The 17,801-nt window shown below is 41.4% G+C and overlaps 1 long non-coding RNA gene across 1 annotated transcript in view; it reads left to right on the forward strand.

The window, feature by feature from the left end:
• LOC138368197 (uncharacterized) overlaps nucleotides 1-17,801 on the forward strand; it is a 138,290-nt gene that overhangs the window by 76,516 nt on the left and 43,973 nt on the right. Inside the window, exon 2 of the long non-coding RNA XR_011229525.1 lies at nucleotides 8,964-9,009. This is a non-coding gene — a long non-coding RNA (uncharacterized lncRNA). The remainder of the gene's footprint in view (nucleotides 1-8,963; nucleotides 9,010-17,801) is intronic.

Raw genomic sequence — 17,801 nt, forward strand, 5'->3', positions numbered from 1 at the left:
TTTCCCTCCCAGGTGTTCTGCCTGGTGTTTCACTCCCTCGTATTCTGCCTGGTGTTACGCCCTCCTCCGTCTTGAGGGCGGTGAATCACCATCTGTACTTCGCTTCTCTTCATGACATTTTAATTCCTTACTGTATCAGGATTCCTCACACACCTCGCATACTTCTCAGATTGTCTCTCTCACGTCACGGCCATAAAAGGGTTCGACATTAACACTGCTTCACGTGCATGCAATATAAGGGTTCGACATTAACACTGCTTCACGTGCATGCAATATAAGGGTTCGATACTACCACTGCTTCACGTGCATGCAATATAAGGGTTCGACATTAACACTGCTTCACGTGCATGCAATATAAGGGTTCGATACTACCACTGCTTCACGTGCATGCAATATAAGGGTTCGACATTAACACTGCTTCACGTGCATGCAATATAAGGGTTCGACATTAACACTGCTTCACGTGCATGCAATATAAGGGTTCGACACTACCACTGCTTCACGTGCATGCAATATAAGGGTTCGACACTACCACTGCTTCACGTGCATGCAATATAAGGGTTCGACACTACCACTGCTTCACGTATGTGAAGGTATAATTTCCGGCAACGACAGCAACTGCATGCAGCAGCGCCAGTCCAAATGGTGGTTGCTATGCAGGCTATCAGTTAACAGTAATTATAACGTCGAGGTTCACTATATCTCTCAGGTGGAGAGTGTTGCATGACTGACCTCCACACGAGGATACAGGTACCTCCCGACACTGGGTCGGGAGGTACCTACCTACTGTTCTACCTCTCGCTGCCTTGCTGCAGTGAGTGAGCGCACTCTGAAGCTGAGAGGTTCTCACACCAGATTTATGATATTTAGTGCTAAAGGGCTCATACACAAGGAGCTTGACGTTACATTAATCAAGAGCGTCACAACCTAAACTATACAAAACCGCACACAGATAGAGTCGTTCCCAAAGCTCTGGTGTGTTGAGACACAGAGACTCTGAACACTTGCACGGGACAATGTGAACTAACTGAATACTTAGCCAACGCTAATACTAAGTGCATACGACGCTTGCAATATTAAAGGAACATTAGCTGGCGTTCGAACCGTAGAGTCATGTAGTACGCAACAACATAAAATGCACACAAACAGACAGTGACGCAATAATGCATACAGCAATAAATCTCTGGAATGAATTGCACAATGATTAATTACACGTCACTAAGACCATAATCACTGAATTAAAATGCACGTCAAAGAGACGATAATATCATTGAAATAACACGAGTCACTGAGACTAATAGATGATCAAAGACAAAGAGTCACTGAGACATTAAAGTATGTGGTGGTTAATCCTCTTACTTCATGACAAGCGTACACAGCGTTCCCAGGCTGGTAGACGATCTGAGCTTCGGCAGGTTGTCTTAGTTGTTCTACCTCTCGCCTGTCCCGGGTGGACAAGGAGATATACTTAATCGACTAGTTAGTCGCTGAGATCAACACAACTTAGCAAACAGTAGAGCTATTTACTTACAGTTTAGCCGGCCTCCCACATTCATTCTCCATACACAAGTCCCTAACAGCTGGGAGATGATCGTCCGTCAGCATTCATCACGGTATGGCGTAGCAGAACTTGAGGAATGCGTAGGTGGCGGTATCTCCTTACTTTCACCTCAACCACACGTGGTTGGATGTGTGAGATTACTCGTGGCAATAGCAGGTGGGAGCCACAAGGATCACACGTGAGACACGTGTGAGAGATACAGGTGGCAGGGCGCTACACGTGGAGGACAATGACAAGTGGTGGGATCAAAGCACGATGCTACCCGACACGGGGCTCATATGAAACAGTCTCACATGGGCTGCTGGCACAGCACTCAAGGGTAGGGTTTTCTCGCAAATTTAAGAATCGGGCAATAAGTCTAGATTTACACTAAGTCTTTCAATAATAAGTGGCAACACTCTGTATAGTCCATCTGTCACCTAGACGACCTTTAAGCCCTTCACTGCTTGATGGTTATACACATATAATGCGGTCACGATTTTCACTCTCAGTCTGTTACTCCTGGAGTGGTCACGTGATATATATCATTTTCTACAACAGTTCTCATTAAAATCACCTGAAACAAGTAAATCATCTATATCGAGAATCCGAGGGCGACCGGCAATTATTTGAATACAAAGTATAGAGATTTCAATAATAGGAGTTCGTGTATGGGGATCAACTCTAATTTGGCCGGTACGATGGACTTACGACTGTAGTGGACTCCCAGAGCAAAATGAAGCATGGCTGTAGTCAAGTGACCTTGCTCAGGTTTTCCTTTGTGAACGGTCTAGCATGCGACTAAACCAACAGCAACCAAGCACAGATGCATAAACCAATGGCAATCCCGCACACAAATCGACTAAGTCTGGACCTTGTGACGTCATGTAAGAGTATTTGGGACGTTGAGAGACCCTGTGATCTTACCCTTTTGGCCAGGCGCACACGATACTACCCTCTCACTTCTTCCTCACTCCTCCACTATAAAACACTTGAGTTGTAATAGTTGTATAGTCTCCGGTTGATCGTTGAATGGATATGCAGTGGAATAACATTGGCCTACCCCGCCAAAGGGCTGTCCGTAGATACCCAGCAAGGCGGATTGAGGTCCCAGACCTAAGGAATCCCGGAGATTCCACACTTGACTACCTCTCGTCGTGCACTCTCCACAACTTAAGACAGCCGTGGAATTCACTTCTCTTAACGACATACAAGTCACACAAGGGTTCGACACTACCACTGCTTCACGAAGCCTTCCGCCAGTATGTGTTAATTTTATATTGCTTTACTAACCAGGACTTTCATTGCATCAGTCCACTTTCTTTCCCTGATTCGCCCTACTCTCACCTTCTGCTCAAGTTCCTCTTTTATAAGTCACGCTTCACGAGTATTCTTGGGCTTCACAATTCACATTTATTTCACACCCAGAATTTGTCTCTTCACCTCCATTATTTTACTTTTTCCCCACATTCACTTTGAACAATTTTCTCTCTTGCAATAAAATGTTCAGCTTGTCTATATTTGTGTAGCTATTGTTATAATAAATTTTCCCATCATAGGCTTATCTCATTAGTCCTTCACAAAATTCATATAGCGGAATACAACACTCCAAAATTTTGATTTCCATATATGTTTGTGCAAATTTACTTCCACCGGCATTCGCAGAAGTAATTAAATAAAGTGATTGTATGTTTTTGTATGCGACGTTGGAATAGAGTGAGGCTGTCGACACTGTCCAGCTGGATATGAACGAGCAGGTCAATCTTTATGTGTGTTAGCTGAGGGCGGGTCTGCCCTTCCCTGCTGCTCCTCCTCTCAGTTTCAGAGGCTTGAATCCTTCATGGAAAATTATATGTTTTGATAAATTATGAACAAGTGGGGCTTCTTTTTTTTATAGAATACAAAGGTTGGAAAGTATTATCATTCTAGGAAAAATTCACGCTAACTATTCCCTGACTGCCAAAAAACAAATACACACACACACACACACACACACACACACACACACACACACACACACACACACACACACACACACACACACACACACACACACACACACACACACACACACAGTCACAAAGTATGACGGTTGAGAGACGGGACCAAAGAGCCAGAGCTCAACCCCCGCAAACAACTAGATGAGTACACACACACACAAAGCTGTTGAAACTGTCAACGTTATATATATTTTTTTTTTTTTAGATGGTAACAGTAGAGTTTGTGATGGCGTCACGAAGGCTCCTGCTGTATTAAAGGTGCCTCGTCGCTTCCTCCCAGGCCGAGGCTCCCGGCCACCTTCCCTCTGACTGCTGCTGACTCACGTCAAGAGCCTCAGCGTCACTTGGCGCCACAAGAACTATTTATCACGTATTAAATACATTCTTAAAGATACGGTAAAGACCAAGATACTTGATAATCGAGTCTGTTGCCAGACCGTCGGTCAGAGCGTTCAAAAGTGGACATGTACTATCTTGAGGTTATCTTGAGATGATTTCGGGGCTTTTTAGTGTCCCCGCGGCCCGGTCCTCGACCAGGCCTCCACCCCCAGGAAGCAGCCCGTGACAGCTGACTAACACCCAGGTACCTATTTTACTGCTAGGTAACAGGGGCATAGGGTAAAAGAAACTCTGCCCATTGTTTCTCGCCGGAGCCTGGGATCGAACCCAGGACCACAGGATCACAAGTACAGCGTGCTGTCCACTCGGCCGACCGGCTCCCTTGTACACCAGTTATTTGTAGCCGTCAATAAATACTAATACAACTCCGTGCATAAGTGTCAAAATACTGAAAATTTTCCCTTAAAAACAAAAACAAAAGGAATTCTTCTTTCAGTAAAGTTAAACTCACCATTTGAGAAAGAAATTGCCTGAAATTCTCAGCGGGCGACTCGTGTTTGTGTAGTTCATTCATAAACTTTTACGAAGTAGTCCGCAGTTTGAAAGGCCGCGGACATCTTGCTTTAATTAGTGCACTTTGTGATGAACTCCCACTTGGCTCTTCACATCTCGTTCTTGGATGATGCATGTCACGACGTGCTTCAGCCGCCTCACACACTCATCACCAGCACCCAGGAGAGCAACATTGTTTAGTCCGTTAATACGGCTCCAGTAATTGTCTTTGTCCACACAACTGTTAGTAATGTGTGTGTGTGACTGTTGATGTCATGTTTACAGAGTTCATATACAATTTTCAACTTGAAATCGAGGCTTTGTTATCTTGTCACCGTGATCATATTTAAATAATAGCTTAAGATATCAATATTCATGTTATGTGTTGGCGATATAGGATTGGTCATTTCAATAATACCTAAATCCAGTATTAAGTGCACATGTAACACATATATTAATGTTCAATAAATAATCCTCCTGTTGACCAGACCACACACTAGAAATTGAAGAGACGACGACATTTCGGTCCGTCCTGGACCATTCTCAAGTCGATTGTGAATGTGAATTCAATAATCCTCCTCCTCACACTGCTCCAATCGCTATCTGGTATTTCCTCCTCTGCTCAGAACTTCCATATGTGATTGATCCTAATGGATTTTCAGTACTGATTTCCATGTGTACCTTCATGTGGGACTCTTAGATAGCTTAACAGCTCAGGGGAGGGGGTGGGGGGGGGGGGGGGTTAATGTTAAAGATAAATCACTTATGGAAGGATAACTAAAATAATCATTTTTATTATACATAAACATGCAAGTTGCTTTGGTGAACTTGAACTGAGCTGAAGCCTTTGATGAAGTTGATATTAGTTTCATCCTACAGGTTATGCATAAATTTTAGTAAATGTGTAAAATTTGTATATATTACCTCCCAAAGTATTGCTCGTAATAATGATGAGGCCATCACAGCCTTTCCAGTAAAAAAAAATCAACTGTTAGTAAATAGCGTCTTTTATGTTGCTTTAAATGGCAACTCACAACTCTTTACCAAATGGCAACTCTTACCAAATGGCAAATGGAACGCCGCCCTGCTCCTTATTGTCCAAACTGCATTGTCCCTCTTACGGTCGTCCATATCCTTGTTGAATGTCCTGACTTCCAGGACGCTGATGTGTCTTGCTTCCCGACCGTCCCCCGCGGTCACTTGTCCCTCGATAGTATCCTTGGTGGATCGGATACCTTTGATGTCGTTCGTCTTAAGCGCTTTTGTTCTCGTATTGGCATCCTTAGTGATATTTAGCGCCTTTGGAATATTCCGCACATTTGATGGTGCTACATAGCATTCCCGGCGTGGTGCCTTTTTTGATAATTAACTACTTAGCGAACTGGCAAGCCTTACGAAATGGCAACCCTTACCAAATGGCAACCCTTACCAAAAGAGCATTGTGTATTCTTTAAAACGTCGGCCGTTCTATGTTCTTATTATTGTTATCTCTTCCGTGAACTGATTATCTAAAGATACATATATCTACGTGAATGGTTTAATAATTCAAACAAATCAGTGGAAAAATTGCAAGAAAAATAAATGCGATACTTTTTCGTGTGCCTTATGACGGCCGTTAGTTGCACCGTTATTGTGCAGGTCGTTACTTGCACCGTTATTGTGCAGGTCGTTAGTTGCACCGTTATTGTGCAGGTCGTTACTTGCACCGTTATTGTGCAGGTCGTTAGTTGCACCGTTATTGCACAAGCCGTTAGTTGCACCGTTATTGCGCAAGCCGTTGGTTAATACTTTTACCTCACAATAAATCACTTTTAATAACTCACAGATGCCCATTGGACAAAAATTAATAAAAAAAAGTGATCCTGTATGGCGATTAATTACTTGAAATTACATCAAGACCAGCCACTTTGAATACTGTGTAAAAAGTGTGCTTTAAGCATTAGCGAGTAAATCACAGTAATTGGATAAATTACGTCGTACACTTCAAGTGAGACGACACCAAGAGATGTACACCTGTTTCTCGGTGTATATATATACACTGAAGGTTTACTTTAGTCCTGGGCTAAACTAAACTAAACTTAATCTTGAACTAAACTTGTTTAGTTCAAGACTAAAGTCTTCTTACTGGTTGATCAGTAAGCTATTATGGTGGGGCGTTATAACCCTCCCGCGGTTGATATAGACCTCAATTAAACCGACACTGAACCGTTGAGACTGTGATAAGGATGCAAGAATCGAACAATAGCTGTCACTAGTCCTATTATGAGACCGTAAACTGTTTTCTAATTCTGTTATTGACGTTTCCTGTGTTGTAAGTGTTCTAAGATCACAGTATTGTTAATAATCTTCTAAACGGTGTTAATTTTTTTCTTTCGACAGAGGAATTTTGTATGATATATTTTCGTCAATGTCCAGAGTGTCGCTGTTCATTGGGTAACACAAATTAGGCAATGTTTCTTGATCATTAGAACTAATACAATTTTGGAATGGTAAGAATATAATGTTTTAAATACAAATTTTTTGTCGAGACAGATATTCAGACATCGATTAAACTTTCAACAACTATACTTTTGGAAAGAACTTTTAATTTTAGCAATGACTGACAAAAACAATAAAAAATAAAAACATGTGTACACAATCTCAGTTCGAAAGCACATTAAAAATTCACGGAGTAAGTTTACTTTGAATGTTTTCCCAATCAGTTGCCATGGTTACTCCACAGTATTGGAAAGCTCATCATAAATCCACGCATCGAATTTCAGAATACTGCGCATCTGTCATTATTACAAAAATAGAAAAAAACAGTTTCAACGCACAAATTGAGAAGACGGCTTCATGGCTGTATCATAATGCCGAACTCTACTATTTTTTCTGGCCCGTCCAGGCTCTCTTTCTGGTCGTGGAGATTAATCTCTGCCCATTTTCAGGCCAGAATTCTCTGATGGATACTGTTATTTAAGCATTTTGAATGATTTCATGTTTATCGAGGTGTCAGGTTGTAACGACGTTTAGTGATCGTTGGTTGTTGGAATACATGCGGGGTTTTCAGTTTTATTGACTATTATAACTCGAATTAACGGAGACACGGTAATATTGACCTGCTGCCAGCGTCAACACAAATAAGTTAGCGGAACGAGGGTAATATGTGCTTTAATGACACCAAGATCAATACTAGCACTTGACGCTTGTTAACAGAGGCAGGATAACACGGTTAATACACCCAGGTCAACACGCGCTTGACGAGAATTACTGACAATCTTCAATATAAATGCAATTCTAGGCGGTGTTGGGAGGTGTTGATATTTGAAGTCAGAGGCGATATTTGAAGTAGGAATCATGCAACGTGTATTTATTGCGTCATACATAGAGCCTTGAACGAAGTATACATCTATCTTATGTTAATATGTTGAGTTCATTATGTAACGTTAATATGTCGAGTTTATTACAACTGCAATATTGTTGCAGCGAACACACTGCGGAGGGGGAAGGGAATATATGCAACAAATGGTGGGAATGGAATTCAAAATGCAGGGGGGAAGGTAATATTAAATTCAAGGGAAAGGAGAGTATAAAATTCATGGGGTAAAAGTGAATGTAAAATGCAGGAGGGATAGATATATACAATCCATGGAACATGGGATATAAAATGTATGGGGGTGAAATTTAATGTACAATGAAGAGGTGGATAGGGAAAGGCAGGTGGGGGGGGGGATATGAAGATGGTATTAAAAGTATATAAACAGAAGTTGAAAACAAAAATAAAAGCATAGTCTAAATCTTGAAGTAGTCTACACACATTCGATTGTATTATCGAGCATTAGGATCTCCCTTGGAAGGCGGTAAAATATAGGAAATCTTATTTTCCTTTGTTATTCCTCAACTATTATGGCCAAATAATGCTGTGCGGGCAGTCGTCAGACGAAGCTCGAGTTTACTACGGTGGTGCTCATACCTCTTGGTGTCAAGCTTCCTTGACAAGGAAGCCTTGACACCAAGTTTTTAGTGGTTTGGATTTTTCCAAGTTCCCGTCTCATAAAGGGATGAGGCTGTGTTCATGCGGTCACCGATGCTGGTACCTGGTAGGCTGGGTGTCGATATTTTGAGCATCAGAGGCAATACAATTTAAGATACCGTAAAACATGTTTTATCACTCTCTCTCTCTCTCTTTCCCTCTCTCTCTCTCCCCTCCTCCCCTCCCTTCCCACCCTCCCCCCCCCACACACGATCTCGACACGTGACCCGCTGGCCACTTACAGAACATTACGAGTCACCCCACGTAAGACCTGGAGCCATTTATCACGGCCGGGTGAGATAGAATAGGTATTTCCCCCTTCATTTGTCTGGATCATTGTAAATCACTTTTATTTTAAAGAAAATCCGGTGGATATATGACCAAGATGCTCATACTGTACCCCAGAACATATTCCCTTCAAATTTGGGTGAGGCTAGCCCCTAGCGTTTGACCTCCAGCTTTGGACAAACACAGACATTGTTTTATATACATTTTCTTACTAACATTATGACCGTTTCAGGAGGTGTGAAGGGTGCGCGGTGCAGCAGTCCGGTGAGATAACCAAGGTAGGTGCTGCAGGCGGTCATTGCTCCCCTCACATCATCTCTACATTATAATATAACTATTACTGAAATCTTTCCTCTGATAATGTACATTTTCACTACTGATTTAATGCATTGTAATTGACATGGAAGTGTGGATAAGCGGAGTTGATATTCTGTTCTCAAAAGTGCTGATATATAGACGTGTTGAAGGCTATATACACAACCATTTTACCTGGAGCATACCTGGGGAGGGTTTCGGGAGTTCTTATACTCCTCGAGTAGATATTGTCGTACTACAAAATGAAAGCGGCTGGCGAAAGTGACGCACTGTCTCGTTTTCTGTTTTGAGTCCTCTTGTTGGTTAGGAAAAGACACTTTAAATTGGCCGTTTTCTTGACGTTGGTAAACCTTAGGAGGACGGCTGAGAAGTGGTCAAAACCTTAAATATAGCTGTCAAAAGACAGCGGACCTGATAATGGTATACAGAACAATTTGGGTATCTTCTAAATATGTGTTTCTGCACGTTAGAGTCTGATACAATGACTCCTTGTAGGGAAAGCTGCCTTGACGAATAAGTTCACATTCGGTTTAAAAGGGTTTTGGTTCTGCTATTTTTAATGTTTTGCTCAGGGGTCGTATTTTGTTTATTGGCTGATGTATATTCATGGGTGAGCACTGGCGTAAAATTGAACAATGTAGTGTTATTTTTATCTCTATGCCGCAGGGAGAGAGAAGTCATTATATTAATGACAAATGCCAGTCTTTCTTGTGGAAAAACGGGAGTAATTTATGGATGTTCTCTCCTAATATTTAACTATTTAATAAGCTGTTAATTGTGTTCATGGAGAAATAGATCATTATCTATTGGCCAGATTGTCACAGTTTTAACTAAGGAGTAGCCAGCCTAATATTAACCTTCAAGACATCTTCGCTAAGCTGTCTGAGGGAAAAATTTAAACTAAAGTTTGAGAGGAATAATGGCCATTTTCTATACTCTGGAGACATAAAGCATTTAGAAAATCACTTATTACCCAGGGACAAAAACCATATTGTTACATTCCGTAATTGATAAGTCAGGGTCATATATAAAGTTCTGGAAACCTCTCATTTGTGCCTTAAATTAAACACAAGGATGAATCAATATCAACGTTATGGAAAATATTTATATATTTCATTTGTGTTTTGTAAACCTTTTCCAAATGTGAACGGAAAATATAGTTCAGCAAGGACTGCTCGTTCCTAATTTTTGCTGATATTCACAACTTTGAATTAGAATTCAATTCAGAAATTGTATTTTTGAATCGATCTTCTAATGTTAATACTCACGAGTCCCTGTATAAAATGTATTGTTAATCACATAGACAATTTGTACAATAATATGTTATATATATGAGGATTATAATCAAGCTTTTAAAATCGTCGAGGGGGATTATCTGGATTCAAGTTGGGAGCCAGAAATCCCCCGCTACATTGCGGAGATCCGGGGCTCAAGACTCTCCAATACTTTAACAGACGAACTTGTGTTTTGTGAAAACTTCTCCAGGATTTACGAGGCCGGACAGAGGCCCAGCATGTTCAAGAGAGGCTCTTCTTGCGTTGCTGTCATGCAGAATATGCGCCTTATTGCAGCCGCTTCAAATACTTTACCTTTCTGGCTCTTTTGCGAATTTAAATAATTTTTGTACTCAAATATTGACGTTTGTCTGTAGATATCACAGCACCGAAACTAAATATTCCAGAGTTTAAAAAGGAGTTTCTATATATCGTTCTGTGTTCTAGTTATCATCATATCTCGTTATGTTTTGGGATATCTCAATCGAAGCTGACTTTTGTAATATTTATATCCTGATAAATAATAATAAGAAATAGAAGAACTTAGACGTTAGAATCTTAAGGAAATGCATTTTTTTTTAGTTTTACTGATATTATTATTATTATTATTATTATTTAATTACTTTTATTTATTTCTTCTGTTATTGTAATATTATACAAGGCATCTCACTGGACGTGTGAACTAACCAGGTTGTTGGTGCTGTCTGGAAAAGCAGTGAACATGTGAAAGTTTATAGTCTGTGAGGAGTTTGTGTTATATTTGGCGAGTGGAGCATGTGAGTTATGTAGATGAGGGTGGTGTTAGGACTGGTAAGAGTGGAGATGCTGCTCGTGGTGAGATAGTGTGCGTTTCTCCTTCATGAGAGTTGGCTTTGCGTGCGGGCTTCATGTGTTGGCGGGCTGTGGAACCCTCATATGTTGGCGGGCTGTGGAACCTCATATGTTGGCGGGCTGTGGAACCTCATATGTTGGCGGGCTGTGGAACCTCATATGTTGGCGGACTGTGGAACCTCATGTGTTGGCGGGCTTTGGAACCTCATATGTTGGCGGGCTGTAGAACCTCATGTGTTGGCGGGCTGTGGAGGAGACGAAGTTGGAGGGCGAGTTTGGGCTTAATGGCGCCTCTTCACTGCCTCTTATTCCTCCCGGATCTTTATTTTGACCAAACTCTGGCGAAGGTTTTCTTGATACTTATATGAAGTAGAGTTTTTTTTATCCGCTAGGTCAGTCATTATGATAATGTTCTCACACACGTATGCTTTTGGTTTCTTATATATATATATATATATATATATATATATATATATATATATATATATATATATATATATATATATATATATATATATATATATATATCATGGCTCCAGTTACCCTCTCGTAGATGTTGGGGGGGACACAGAAGCCATATTACCACACACCCAAGTTACTTTGGTAAAATATCAAAAGCCATCTGCAGATCAAAGCCACTTCGGCCACCTCATAAGAGACGTGTTCGTCTTCTCCCTTTCTGTTGGTATATTTTTCCCCAGTAATAGGTTTTTGTATTTTTACTATTCTTAGTTTGCCGCCCTTGCCTAGTATCGTGTCCAATTTACCTTCGCTGCTCTCCCTTTTGTACCTTTTTCTATTGAATTCCAGAGATAGATTTAAAAAAACGATCGTCGTGATAGTCTTATTTCTCTTTTTAAAGTCTCCTCCTGCCAGGTATAAAAATAGTTGCTGTAGTGTCTTTTTTCCTTCTGTGCAATAAGTAACCAGTTCTTTATATATTTGTTTAGACTTTTATTGTGGTCCAAATTGACAGAATGCTTGGATGTCGGTTTTCGGGTTTAAGGACAGCCCCTTCAGGCAGAGTGGAGTATGCATGTGGCAGCTCACACCAACACCTCAGTGGCCCAGTTGCTCTGAGGCTCCTGCGAACACTGCAAATGTTCCCTTAACAAGAATTTTCCACACTGCGTCCCTGCCTACTGCTGAAGTAGTAAAGTCTGCACAACCTTTCTGAATCAGTGACGTATATTACGGCCTCTTATAATGAGTTTAGATCTTTTGATATTTCTCAACCTGTATGTGTCCTCATCCTGAGCCCTTCTTATTATTATTAACATCTTTATTGACAAAATTAATTACAATTTTGCCTAATCTGAGAATTTTGATAGTCTTATTAAATTGAGGTTAATGCTAGTATTCACTGTCACGCAGGACAGAGGGTCATACATAAGACAATAGGTCTAAACTGTAGGCTGAAGCACATATATATCATGGTTACAATCAATGTTTTAATGTGTGAATATGTGACAACAACTTTCTATTGTGCACTGCCACACAAGGGCAGGGATGGGTTCATAAGTGATGCAGCTTAGAGTATAAAATAGAAATTGTTCTTCATTCTTTAAAATGGACAAGCAAATTTTGGGTAAATTGTTAGGATGTCGTCCAGAACACCTGAGTCAATAAAATAGTTACACAGTTGGTGGTACAATAGGCCAGGAGGTCTAAAGTCCTTTACGGTTTCACATTCATCAATATAGTGTTCTAGTGAGTGCATTAAAGGTTTATCACAGAGTTTACAATCTGAATATTCTGGTAGTGGCTCAGCCTCACTAACCTGCCAGATGTGTCTATAGCCAAGGCGAATTCGCGCAATTACTACATCACATTGCCTGGTCCGGTCTTCTTCTTAGTGTTGTCCCTCAGCCCGCATCCTCCCTGTGTATTCCCTCAGGGTCACCCCCACCCCCCCACCCCCTCTCTCTCTCTCTCCACCCTCTATCACACCGTCCGCTGTCTCTCGTCGCTGCTGGGAACTGGGATGCCAGAGGAAGAGGTTTGTCTTCAGATCTAGGGAACGTATTACACAATTCTTCAAATGACGTCATTTGCAGAATCTGCTTCACTATTCAAAAAATAAATCTAACAAGGAGTCAGCGAGTGGTTGAGTGTGGTAGGCTCTCCAGGCTCAAGAGAGGCTATTATGCTCCCATTGTTGCATGGTTATGCATTTATCGTTGCAGCTTGCAGATAAGGAGAGCTGACGAGACGAGGTGGTGCAGTGACTTAAGTGCTGGTTCAGCTCTCATTTGGTCTTCCTGGTGATCTTATCCTGTTATTTGCATCTTCGCCTCTCTCACTTGATGCATCAGTTGTTTCTCACTTGGTCCATTTGTCGTCTCTCATTTGGTCCATCTGTTGTTTCTCACTTGGTCCATCTGTCGTCTCTCATTTGGTCCATCTGTTGTATCTCACTTGGTCCATCTGTCGTCTCTCATTTGGTCCGTCTGTTGTGTCTCACTTGGTCCACCTGTCGTCTCTCACTTGGTGTATCAGTCGTCTCTGATTTGGTGCATGTGTCGTCTCTCACTTGATACATGTGTCGTATCTGTCACCTCTTCTCCCAGTCGCCTCACAAGCAGTAAGAAACAGCGTGTGATAACACTCAACAACACGCTGGGCTGTTGAAGATGTTCCGGATACATTTCCTGTGAATATTATCTTGGACAAGCTGTCACATTTGAGCCCTGCTGGTAGCAATCCTCTGGTGCTCAGAGACCTCACTTGCATCACAGATTTGGGAACAAAATCTCTCGCTCGATATGCTGGGGTGTGGGAGTCTGGTGGCAGGATATCTTGTACGCTACTCTGAGCTTGGTGGTGGTGGAAGAAAGTGAATGTTCTTTACGATAGCTTGTATGAAAGGAAATGATCTTGTGGAGGTGATGTATCCGGTGTAGAAACCTGTTGGCGAGGGAGGAAGGAAGAAGTTATAAGGTATTGAAACACTTTATTGTGGAGGGTGAAGAGGGTTGGGAGTTGATATATATCTTGTCGAAGCGCTCTTGTTGGAGGAAAATAGTCTGGCGCTGAAATATCACGTAGGAAATTACGTTCAGCGTTATACAGTATCTTTAGTATTAGTTACTTCAATGGCAAATTCTCAAATGTTTCAGTTGATGCATGAAATAATGCATGCTGAAAATGTATCACTATCGTATACTTTTCTTAGATGCGTTCCACATCCAGTTAATCAGTGGGGTTAAGAAAGAAGAGGAGTATTTCAGACTGAGAGAAAAACAAATAGAGCGGAGTGCAGCCAGGTGACAGATCCATCAAAGACGTCCAGAGTCGTAATCCTGTTTGCTTTCTTCAGCCAGTAGGGAACTTTTAGCTTCCAACTTGTGTCTTTCTTATATATATACTAGACGGCCGTGCCTGGGTCTCTCTCCGCCTCCCCTCATGCTTCCCCTCTCACACTATCTCCTCCCATTCCCCCCCCCCCACACTGACTTCCCTTCTCTCCTCTCTTATATATATATATATATATATATATATATATATATATATATATATATATATATATATATATATATATATATATATATATATATATATATATATATATATATATATATATATATATATATATATATAGATATATATGCGGAAAATCCACAGAGAAATATGAAATGAGGTGAACGTTTCGGCTTGTTAAAGCCTTTGTCAACACCAGACAGTCTGGTGTTGACAAAGGCTTTAACAAGCCGAAACGTTCACCTCATTTCATATTTCTCTGTGGGATTTTCCGCATAAAATGATGAGTGTTTTGTGATCGTCAAATGCATATATATATATATATATATATATATATATATATATATATATATATATATATATATATATATATATATATATATATATATATATATATATATATATATATATATATATATATATAATTTCAATTAAATATCTGTCCAAGTTGACCACCGAGCGCTGTCTGATCTTGGATAAATAGACTCACGACTACCAAGATTTTTGTACAGTCAGTGTGGTCTAGTGGTTAAGGTACCAGGTACGCCAAGGTGCATAGCGCTCCTGGCTGTCTGAGTTCGAATCCTCCTGGGGTGTGGAGTTTTCAGTTACATATTGGCTTGGGACTCATTCAAGCTTGTTCGCATATGAATATATAAGTGTGTGTTCGGTATTATGGATTTTGTTCCCTTCAGTGATGTCTTCCAGGAATGGCTTAGTGGCCTCAGGCGGCAATAAATATCGTGAACGGTTTACATATTATCCAAAGTATTGGAGCTTCATTAATTAGTAGTTTATAAACAGGAGTTAAGAGCAGAATTTTAAACAACAATGAATATCTGATTACGGAGGCAGGAAGATGATACAAGAACCACTTTACAAATCAGAATGTTGCAGACGATGAGTCACAATAACGTGGCTGAAGCATGTTGACCAGACCACACACTAGAAGTTGAAGGGACGACGACGTTTCGGTCCGTCCTGGACCATTCTCAAGTCGATAGAGAATGGTCCAGGACGGACCGAAACGTCGTCGTCCCTTCAACTTCTAGTGTGTGGTCTGGTCATCAAATCAGAATGTTAATATTGGGGGGGGGGGGGGGATGGGGGAGTTAAGGGGAGTTAGGCGAAGTAATCTGTGGAAGATGAGCGGGATGAAGAGAGCGGCAGGCGCAGCTCTCACCTCATAAACTTAATTGTGTTTCCGACAAGGCATTAACGTATCAAGCTATCGAGCGTTGCAGGAGTACGCCGCGTCTGATGCTATTCTTCCCCAGGGATTATGTTGGTTATCTGGCGTCTCCTCCTGCACCACCCAGGCCAGCAGCCTCCTCCCTCTCTCTCTCTCTCTCTCTCTCTCTCTCTCTCTCTCTCTCTCTCTCTCTCTCTCTCTCTCTCTCTCTCTCTCTCTCTCTCTCTCTCTCTCTCTCTCTCTCTCTCTCTCTCTCTCTCTCTCTCTCTCTCTCTCTCTCTCTCTCTCTCTCTCTCTCTCTCTCTCTCTCTCTCTCTCTCTCTCTCTCTCTCTCTCTCTCTCTCTCTCTCTCTCTCTCTCTCTCTCTCTCTCTCTCTCTCTCCGCTGTAAACACATTCACAATATACAGCGTCAAGGGATGACTATCTCTTCGTTAAGTATTTCAGTCTAGTATGTATAATAGGCTTCGTGTGTGTGTGTGATTGTGTATTTGTTGAATTGTGCACTGTATGAGTGCGTCATTGTATACTTGTTTCTCTTTGTGTTGGGGAATATATATATATATATATATATATATATATATATATATATATATATATATATATATATATATATATATATATATATATATATATATATATATATATATATATATATATATATATATATATATATATATATATATATGCAATTGATGGGTTCGAGTCACTTCTGGAGTGTGAGTTTTCAGTTGCATATATGCCTAGAGACCGTTCAGGCTTGTTCGCATTTGTGTTCCTCACGTGTGCCCCAAAGAATGAGGTGATTTGATAAAATACCGTGCCCAAGATTACCAACAGAGTGCCGGCGGAGGGATGGGGAATTAGCCATGGCTACCATCCTCTTTTGTCCGGTCGTGTTGGTCGAGTGGTTAAGGTGTCCTGTACGCAAGATGGCAGTATGGGTTCGAGTCACTTCTGGGGTGTGAGAAAAAAAAGTCTCCGTGGTGTAGTGGTAAGACACTCACCTGGCGTTCCGCGAGCGCTTTGTCATGGGTTCGTATCCTGGCCGGGGAGGATTTACTGGGCGCAAATCCTTAACTGTAGCCTCTGTTTAACGCAACAGTAAAATGAGTACTTGGTTGTAAAAACGATTCTTCGCGGCGGGGATCGTATTCCAGGGACCTGCCCAGCTACGCGTACTAGTGGCTGCACAAGAATGTAACAACTCTTGTATATATCTCAAAATAATATATATGTATATATTTACTCCTTCCCTGCCCCCCTGTACCTTAAGAGGATGGTTACCCCGGATCTTGTATTCTCTTCTGGTCGGTATCGTGTTTGTTTGACACACTTCCCTCTAGTCTTCCTGCGCCTCTAGTGCCCCCACTCGATCACTTTCCCATCCCACATGGCTTACCCCGTCTCTGTCTCGGACGTGTTCCTGCTACCCTATTTCCTGAATGGTTTTCACTTTTGTCCTTAAACCTCTTGGCCGGTCTCCACCCCACGCTGCTCCTGGTGCAAGGATGATAGTTGACGGTGGCAGCTGTGAGGCTGGCTGCCAGCCCGAGCCTATTTGCAAATTGCTTCTGGTGAGTAAATGGTTGGGTAACTCCTTGCCGATTCTACTCTATCAAAGCTATTCAGCAACTAATTTCTGCTACGCCAAGAGGGCAAGGTCATATTCTCGAGCAAGAGCTGGCAATATTTAATATATAGAATGATAATGCTTGCGTTGAGCAGTAACGTAATGTAAGCAGACCTGCCTGGTCGCTAGGAAAACAGATGAGCTACGGGGTTGTGAAGAATGGCTTCGTTAGTAGATCCCTTCCACGACGAAAGGCGAGCCAAGAGAGTTATCATATAATGTTATTGTTTTTCTGACGAGGTCTCGAAATTAACGATATCAAAATCATATACTGTATATGTCCATATGTTAAAAGAATAAATGGTATCGGTAGCCGAAGGGAACACAAGGGAAGGTGTTTATGGAC

The sequence above is a fragment of the Procambarus clarkii genome, chromosome 24 (genome assembly GCF_040958095.1).
Source record: "Procambarus clarkii isolate CNS0578487 chromosome 24, FALCON_Pclarkii_2.0, whole genome shotgun sequence".
Classification (NCBI taxonomy): domain Eukaryota; kingdom Metazoa; phylum Arthropoda; class Malacostraca; order Decapoda; family Cambaridae; genus Procambarus; species Procambarus clarkii.